The sequence below is a fragment of the Mus musculus genome, chromosome 5 (genome assembly GCF_000001635.26).
Source record: "Mus musculus strain C57BL/6J chromosome 5, GRCm38.p6 C57BL/6J".
NCBI classification, from domain to species: domain Eukaryota; kingdom Metazoa; phylum Chordata; class Mammalia; order Rodentia; family Muridae; genus Mus; species Mus musculus.
Genome location: NC_000071.6, coordinates 86,856,370 through 86,865,813, shown reverse-complemented (window position 1 = coordinate 86,865,813; position 9,444 = coordinate 86,856,370). Strand labels below are relative to the sequence as shown.

At 40.4% G+C, this 9,444-nt stretch overlaps 1 pseudogene; it reads left to right on the top strand.

Annotated features, from left to right (window-relative positions):
• Window positions 1-2,307: 2,307 nt before the first annotated feature.
• Gm21461 lies at window positions 2,308-5,478 on the top strand (annotated as a pseudogene).
• Window positions 5,479-9,444: the final 3,966 nt, after the last annotated feature.

The following is a 9,444-nucleotide window of genomic DNA, read 5'->3' as shown; positions in this document are numbered from 1 at the left end:
ACCCAGAGGAAGTTCCAACTGGTAATAAGAACACATGCTCCACTATGTTCATAGCAGCCTTATTTATAATAACCAGAAGCTGGAAGGAACCCAAATGTCCCTCAGCAGAAGAATGGATACAGAAAATGTGGTACATTTACACAATGGACTACTACTCAGCTATTAAAAACAATGAATTTATGAAATTCTTGAACAAATGGATATATCTGGAGGATATCATCCTTAGTGAGGTAACCCAATCACAAAAGAAGTCATTAGACATTGTCTTAGTCAGGGTTTCTATTCCTGCACAAACATCATGACCAAGAAGCAAGTTGGGGAGGAAAGGGTTTATTCAGCTTACAATTCCATACTGCTGTTTATCACCAAGAAAGTCAGGACTGGAACTCAAACAGGTCAGGAAGCAGGAGCTGATACAGAGGCCATGGAGGGATGTTCTTTACTGGCTTGCTTCCCCTAGCTTGCTCAGCCTGCTCTCTTATAGAACCCAAGACTACCAGCCCAGAGATGGCACCACCCACAAGGGGCCTTTCCCCCTTGATCACTAATTAAGAAAATGCCTTATTTGGATCTCATAGAGGCATTTCCTCAACTGAAGCTCCTTTCTCTGTGATAACTCCAGCTGTGTCAAGTTGACACAAAACTAGCCAGTACAGATATGCACTCACTGATAAGTGGATATTAACCCAGAAACATAGAACAACCAAGATACAATTTGCAAAACACAAGAATATCAAGAAGAGGGAAGACCAATGGGTGGATACTTTGTTCCTCCTTAGAATAGGGAACAAAATATCCATGAAAGGAGTTACAAAGACAAAGTTTGGAGCTAAGATGAAAGGATGGACTATCCAGAGCTTACCCTACCCGGGGATCCATCCCATAATCAGCCACCAAACCTACACACTATTACATATGCCAGCAAGATTTTGATGAAGGGACCCTGGTATAACTGTCTCGTATGAGGCTATGCCAGTGCCTGGCAAATACAGAAGTGGATGCTCACAGTCATCTATAAGTTGGAACACAGGGCCCCCAATGGAGAAGCTAGAGTAAAGATCCCAAGGAGCTGAAGGGGTCTGCAACCCTATAGGTGGAACAACAATATGAACTAACCAGTACTCCCAGAGCTTGTGTATCTAGCTGCATATGTAGCAGAAGATGGCCTAGCCAGCCATCACTGGGAAGAGAGGCCCCTTGGAATTGCAAACTTTATATGCCCAGGACAGGGGAATGCCAGGTCCAAGAAGCAGGAGTGGGTGGGTAGGGGAGCAGGGTGGAGAGAAGGTATAGAGGAACTTTCAGGATAGCATTTGAAATTTGAAATGTATATAAAGAAAATATCTAATTTTTAAAAAGACATATGCCTAGCTAAGCTTTCCAGGAATGGCATGGGACCTTTCCTACCATTAACTTAGCTCCTAAGCTCCAGAAATATTAGCCTCCCCTAGCTTGTAAATGGGCCTCCTGGAAACAAATTCCTCCAATGGGTGTCCCCAGAAATCAAACAGTTCTTTTCCCAGCAGACCATCAATGGGAAAATGTTGTCATAATCTGACAGCCAAAGAGGGAAACAGAAGTGTTTCTTATCTCTTCACTCCTGCCAGGCTGTCTGGTTACAAGAAAGCATATTCACTTTAGAGTAGAGCTGGATCCAATGGAAAGGCTAAAAGAACAGGGCTTCTATCTAGGATACAATCATGTCCAACTATAATTACACTGTGTCTAATTCGGAGATTATAATATTGACCTCTGAGCTATATATTTAAATCTTTAATAGGTATGGTAACTGGATGATGGTGCTAATATTCATATTACAGAACAATGATTTATGATGTTTGAAAAATGTGACACTAAAGTTATGGCTTAAATTCAGGTTCTTTATCAAGAAGCTTACATTAGAAGGAGACAGTGAGCTACAGCAAGAGCAAGAATCAGCCAGAGACAAACCTATAGCCACCTAGACAAAGACAAAGGCAGAAATAGAGAAAGACTGAGGTAGAGAGACAGAAAGGGAGAGTAGGCAGGAGGGGGAGAGAGAGGGAAGGAGGGAGAGAGAGAAAAGGAGAGATCTTACTTTCCAGTGTTATTAAGTACATGACACATCCAAGGTCACCGAGAATAATGGGTCATTAACCAGCATTCACATCTGGTTTTGATACTTGCCACCCAGAGGCTGTGACTATATCATGCCCATTTGTTCAAAGGTACAAGTTACAGTTTAACTAATTGAATATCAATTACTCTTTCTATTTCTTCAAGACCTGAGAGATCATACTTTGAGAGGACGCTATGAAGTTAACCAAGATGCCTCTGAAAATGGCAGCAGCCCTGATCCTGATGCAGCTGAGCATCTTCACTGGATCTGGGACTGGTGGGAAGACACTGGTGTGGCCAGTGGAGTTCAGCCACTGGATCAACTTAAAGATAATTCTAAATGAGCTTGTGAAGAAGGGTCATGGAGTGGTTGTACTGAGACCTTCAGTTTTCTTTTCTTATGAGATTGACAATACATCTATTGAGTTTGAGACATACCCTGCATCATATTCCAGGGCTGATATAGAAGATCTTTTCATGGACTCCATCACTAAGAGCATTTATGAGCTGCCAAAGCAGTCACTTTGGGGATAATTTTTAATGTTGCAAAAAATTTTGGTAACATATTCAAAATATTCTAAGAGTCTCTGCGAAGATGTAGATTTTAATGAAGAACTTATGACAAAGCTTATGACAAAACTTAAGATGTCATCCGGGTAGATCCCTTGATGCCCTGTGGTGACCTACTGGCCAGGATCCTCAAGATCCCCCTTGTGTACAGTCTCCGCTTCTTTCCTGGCTCCACTCATGAAAAGTACAGTGGGGGACTCCCACTGCCTCCTTCCTATGTGCCTGCTGCCATGTCAGAACAGAGCGACAGGATGACTTTCATGGAGAGGCTGAGAAATGTCATCAATGTGCTGTGTTTTGACTTTTGGTTTCAAATGTTTAATGAGAAGTGGAATCAGCTTTACATTGTTGTATTAGTTGGTGCCCTGTTCTGTTGGCATTTTTGCATGCTCAATTTGCTGTCATTGAAGCTTTCCTTGACAGAACAGGATTGACAGCAGAGAATTTGTCTCTCCAAATTAAAATAGTGGCAACCCTGTGAAATTACCTGCCAAATTCAAAGAATTGCAGAAAGGTTTATGTCACAATGTCAGTTGCAAAGCCTTATCTATGACTTGTACAAGACACTTCTGAAAGGCACATGCTCACAAAACAAAGCTTTGAGAACTTTTCTAAGAAATTGGTATGCACAACACATTTTCCCTCATGCTTTCCAACAGCGGTCTTACCCGGCAGGTGTCATCACCATCAGCATCACCATCACCATCACCACCATCAACATCACCATCACCATCTATTGCATCCCACTCGACCGGCAAGAAAGACGCAAACCGGAATCTTCTGAGGCAAAAGCTTTATTGCTTACTTCTTCAGGAGCAAGAGAGAAAATGGCAAAACCCCGTCCCTTTTAAGGAGAATTATCTTCCGCCTAGGACGTGTCGCTCCCTGATTGGCTGCAGCCCATTGGCCGAGTTGTCGACACGGGGAAGGCAGAGCACGTGGAGTGAAGAACTACCCCTGGCACATGCGCAGATTATTTGTTTACTACTTAGAACACAGGATATCAGTGCCATCTTGTAACGGTGAACGTGAGGGTGGCTCCCCACAACCATCATCATTATTTTTACTGCCTTTGCTATTATTGTCACAATTATGCACGTGAACAATAGAGTGATACATGGGAGGCTGGTGCTCTGTGTTGCATATGTAGAAATAAGATTGAACTTTGAAGAGTTTTTCCTTCCACCTCTGTGTGACTGAACTTAACTCCTTAACGTCACATGGTAAACACTTTTTACCTTCTAATCCATTGTACAAGCCCCTAAAACAGTGGCTTTAAACAACCCCACAGTCTTCATGACTTTCATACTACACAGAGGACTGTACATATTTCTACCATATGTATAAACACATTGAGGACTTTTTATATAAATAAATTTTCTCATTTATGGTTTAAAAGATCTTCCCATTTAGCCTATTAAATTTCTGCACAGCTGTGCATATGCTATCTCTTCTCTATACACAGAAAATATGTGAATTCAAACAGTGGGAGAATCTAATTTACTTATTGAAGTGAGTTGAATTTGGGTTTTGGATGGATACCTTTGAAATATAGACACATTGGAGACTACCTACAGTGTTTTCAAATATGCACAATGAACACACATGTCTCTAACCACATTTTAAGGCATGTGTCCTTATTATCAGTAAACAAATTTATATATGCCGAATATTGCATATTCAATCATGAATCAAGAGTAATATCAAAGAACTTAGGCATAGTCAAACTTCTCTTTGGGGTCTGCCAGGGTTACATAGTAAGACCCTGTCTCCCTAAACTCCTGAAACAGAAAGCCCTTAAACGTTTGCACTGGGCTGGGATGCACATACCTTCCATCTCTGCAGTTGAGATGAGGACGAAGAGGATCTAGCATTCGGGGTCCACTGTAACTTCATTAGTATATGAGGACCCACTCTAGGCTGCATCCAACTGTCTCAAAACCAGACAGTGCCACATACTCAGTTCATTAATAGGAGCACACATCATGGTTCCAGCTGTTTCATAGGACATATTACATCTAGAGTTAAAGGGAAAGGTGTTTTCCTGAGTTAGGATTCTGAGATAATAGCATTTGATCGCATTTCAATGGCATATCTCAATATTTAGTGATCATGAATTACCAAGGTGGTGTCTTCTCACAGCAACTCCCACAATAATTTTATATTACTCTATGCATAAATATAAGAAAAATACAAATTACAAATTTTTCAACACACATACACTTTTTGATATATATCTAAGCCACAAACTGCTAAGTGTCTCTGATTACATTACCAAATGAGCCTCCAGAGAGCTACCTGGAATAGTCATGTTCACATGACATTTGTCACATCTGCTGATTTCTCTTCAGGAAGACCCACAACACTCTCAGTGACTATGGCCAAGGCAGACATATGGCTCACTGGGATTTGGAATTTCCTCATCCTGTCTTACCAAATTTTGATTTTGTTGGCAGCCTCCACTGTAGACCTGCCAAGCCCCTGCCTAAGGTAAATATATTCCCATTTTCTTGCTTCTGGTGCCTTGCATTTGGAACATGAATAATTATATTTTATTCCTTCAGAGTCTTTGCGTAACACTCAAAGACTTTATATCATATAATAAATTGTAGTCCCATTTGCAATGCTTAAATGGACCAGGAATCTGAGATATTCATTTTAAGCCTGTTTAGAACATTCATTCCATATTTAATATAAATAAATGTATTCAATGTATTATTAATTTCAATAAATATAACATCTGAATTCTCACAATTTTCATGTTTTACTGTGCTTTTAATGCAACAGCTAATGAACCTTGTAATGGATTAGTACCCTCAGAAGCTTTACTGGAAATCTATCTATGGGAATATTGAGACATGAGATCAAATATTTAACAATCCTCCTATAAAGTTATGTTAGCTTCCCTTGAACTTTGGCAACAAAAGACTACAGTATGAATGATATACCTTAATGTCTACACTTTAGGGATAAAAGGCAAAGCAGTTTCTTTGCTCATGTATGTTCTAGCCTATGAGTAAGTTGGGGTCATGACAGTTGGATTCAGTATTCTCAGCTTGCTGGGCTTCCTCATTGCTTTCCTGTTCAAAAATCTTTTCTTCTGGTAGCATCATTCTTAAGTGTGACTAAACTGTGACTATATAGTCATAGGGTACAGACATAATGCATTGATTGGGTTCTTGCATATTGAATTTTTAGGGAATTTGGGGACACATAGTGAATGAAACTTTGTTTAAAAAAAAAAGAAAAAATATTAAATCAGTTACTAGGAACGGGGAGAAGCCCAATAAGATACAGAGACATAGATTACTTATCAAATTTTAGTCACAAATCATAAATAAATATGGACATCTAAAATATAGCATGTGACTAAAGCTAATAATGCTGAAGAGATTTTTGTAAAATAGTAAATTTGAGGAGTTTCCTAAAATGGTCTTGAACTCACAGAGATCCAGTTGCATTTTTCTCTAGAGAGCTTGGATTCAAAGCAACAAATGCACTTCTACTTCTTTCAAATAGCAATGCTCCCTGGTGACTAAGCATTCAAATATATGAGTGTATAGGGGTCATTATTATCCAAACCACCAGAGACCAAAACTAATGTTATTTTCTTCAAGGTTAATACATGGAAGATGTGGATTAAACACACACACACACACACACACACACACACACACACACACACACCCCACATTCCTGTATCTTCACAAAACAAGTAACTGAGCTAACAATAAATACCGGCTTTAGAAGAACTCAGAAGGTGTCACCAGAATAACAATTCATTTGGCCTAACATTCATCAGTATAGCTAATGATTCTAGACCAAATGCAAGATACATTCATCTTGTTAATATTAAAGGAATATGAAAGCATTCTCTCCTTACCTATGTGATCAAACCAGTAGTCTATGCTTCCCAATTTCACCATCCATAGCCCAAAAAGTAGAAGTAAGTTGAACAAGTAACAGAAGAGATGGCTGTTTGTTTTGCATGAGTGTAATGATGCACTCTGGAGAGGCTCAGCCCCATTGCTTCTTGCTTGACATGTTTTTTCTGCCACTATTACATAGCCTGATGCTTCCTGGACATTAGCCCACCCTATTGGGAAAATTTCTGACAGATCAAGAGGAAGATGAAATTTCATAAACTAATGCTGTTTAGATGAATTATTTACTTTATAGCATTCCTAAGTTGATTCAAATAGTTTTAAGAAGAAAGTTTAAGGGGGATTTTTAAAAATTGTTTTGCAAGAAAGATGCAATAGAATCAAGACTAGAATGTGGCCCCTCCTCATAGAATAGCTAAAGGAAGGCTGCCTAATAAGAAATACAATGAGCTTTCATAAATTACACTGAGAGAAATAGGCTTGAGGCATGTAGCTACCTGCAGCTACACGAATCAGGTTCCTGAATGGGAGGTTGGAGCTGCATGGGAATAAGCAGTGGAAGAAATAACTAAGACTAAGACAAGATACTGATCAAGGCCCCGGAGTTTCCTTAAATGTCTGAGCTTATAAAGGGGGAAATGGGCCCATCCCCTGCCACACCAGACTCTTGATGCTTTGTTGCCAGGCTGTTAGCACTTGGTGGGGAATGTCTCGGGAAGACAGGTTCAGCTTCTCAGCCGGTAGCAGCATCTTGAAGAAGAGTGCAGAGGTGGCAGAACAATAGATCTATCTAGGTCAGAAGACTCCACCCTAGGTGGTCTCATTCACAATGGCAGAACAGGTCTGAACCAGACTGCTCAATGCTGGAGGAGGCTACAATTCCTCCCTATATATAAAATAAAAATAAGCTGGACTGGGGCATATAATTGACTTACTCCATGGTCCTGCCTGGGAATTATGGTGGCTGGCAGCCACACCTGGCTTAGGATTTTGGTCTTCTATGAACTTATTCTTATCCATCCTGCAGAACATGTGCAGCTTGCTTGTGTTTATTTGCACAAACACAGCTCTATGGTGTTATTATGAACAAACCACAGCCTCTTGGCACAAGCCTCTGTCTTAGATTGAATAATTCAGAGACCCAGTGGCCTGTCTTTAGCTGCTGGTCCTCATAGCACACCTTTCTCCCAATCAGACCAAAGCCACAATGTGTACTCAATGCATCTCTTCATATCAATGAATTTCTGCCACCTGCACTTGCTGAAGATGAGCCTGCAAGGAGGTAACTGACCTGCTTGAAATACAAAGCCTAGAGGTGAAAAGCAACAGGATTAAGGCTGTCTTGTGGGGAAGTCCAGGTACTCTATTCAGTTGCAAATTAGCAACTATCAAGCCCAAACTCTGGCCTCCCCCCCCCTCCCCGAGGTGGAGGTGGCTTTGGGAATCAGCAGAAAAGCTGCTAAGTCTCATGTAAATAGGTTATGCTTCAAGTTAACTCTGCTGGCTAATCATAATAGGAATCTCTAATATTGGAATTATTACTAGACTAGTCCATGATTGAGTTAGAATAACTGGTCACATTAAAGGAAAGAGAAGGGTCATTATAACTCCTCCTTTTGAATAAATTTTTAAAGTCAGTTTCCACGGAGAACATTTAATTTAATGTCCTCTGTCCTGTAAGGTTAAAAAGCTTAAAACAAGGCACCTCAGATTGTCTAATCTGGGTCAAGAACATATACCCAATACAGCTTTCTTGTCACCATTGTCAGGGCACTCAGCAAGCTCACAGGTCAGCCCATTACACAAATAATTCTGGCATCTGGGACACTCCTGCAGCATTCTGTGGAGAAAACACAAGCATGTTCTCTCCCCCATATTAAGTACCTGTTCAGGATCACACCATATGCCAATAAGTGAATCCTTTTCATCTCACCTACCTAGGCATGAGTATGTCTAGTTTAAGACGCTATAAGGCATTCAGCAAGTTCTTTGACATCCAAATTTTAAATTTTTAAAAATAAAAATGTGATTTACATAATGTGCACAGGGATATAATTCCTCCCCTTCTTTGTTTTTTAAGATATAGTTTTTAAAGTGCCACAATACCTTGTCCTTGAGAATTATAAAGTATCTCAGGAACATGGGTAACATTAAGTTGTTGACAAGACATCTCAAATACTTGACTATAAATAGACAGTTCCAATATCTCTTTTAATTTGGAACACTGTAGGAGCCCAAGAAGGAGCCCTCCTCTCAAGTCTCGGGACGCAGGGTCACCCAAAGAAACACGAGAGACCTTCTTGTTGCAAAAGCATGAGGCAGCTTTAAAGGCAGAGCTCCGGATCCATACGTATCTCACGTAGGAGACAGAGGAATCGGCCCTGAGACTCAAAAACTCAGGGTTTTTAATAGGGCAGGGGTTAGGACTAGGAAGAATTGGCGCAGTTATACACGATTGGCCCATTCAAACATCAGCAACATGATTATGAGTCAGCAGAGTAGTACGTGCAGGCCAGGGCTTATAAGAATTCTAAAGCCGGGGTATTATCTGAGTCGACAATGCATCTGGTTAATGTTTCAGCTTTTAACTATGTTCTCTATAGAAAGGGGGGCGAGCAGGAGGCACCGGGCTGCCAGAGGGTCAATGAGTCAGCCAAGATAGTCAGAACCAGTTCCTGCATTCCTTTTTTGACGGGGTGACCTAGCTTCAAGACGGACTCGGGCATGCCCGGGCTTGTTTTCTTTGCAGTCTCAGTCCCAGGCCTTTTTAGTTTAAACCTTTTATTTTATTTAATTTCCTTTCAACACCAAGCATAAAAAAATTAACATAGGCAATAATTAATTACACTTTTAGTTGCTTCTCTCTTTTTTTGTTGTTGTTTTGTTTTTTTTG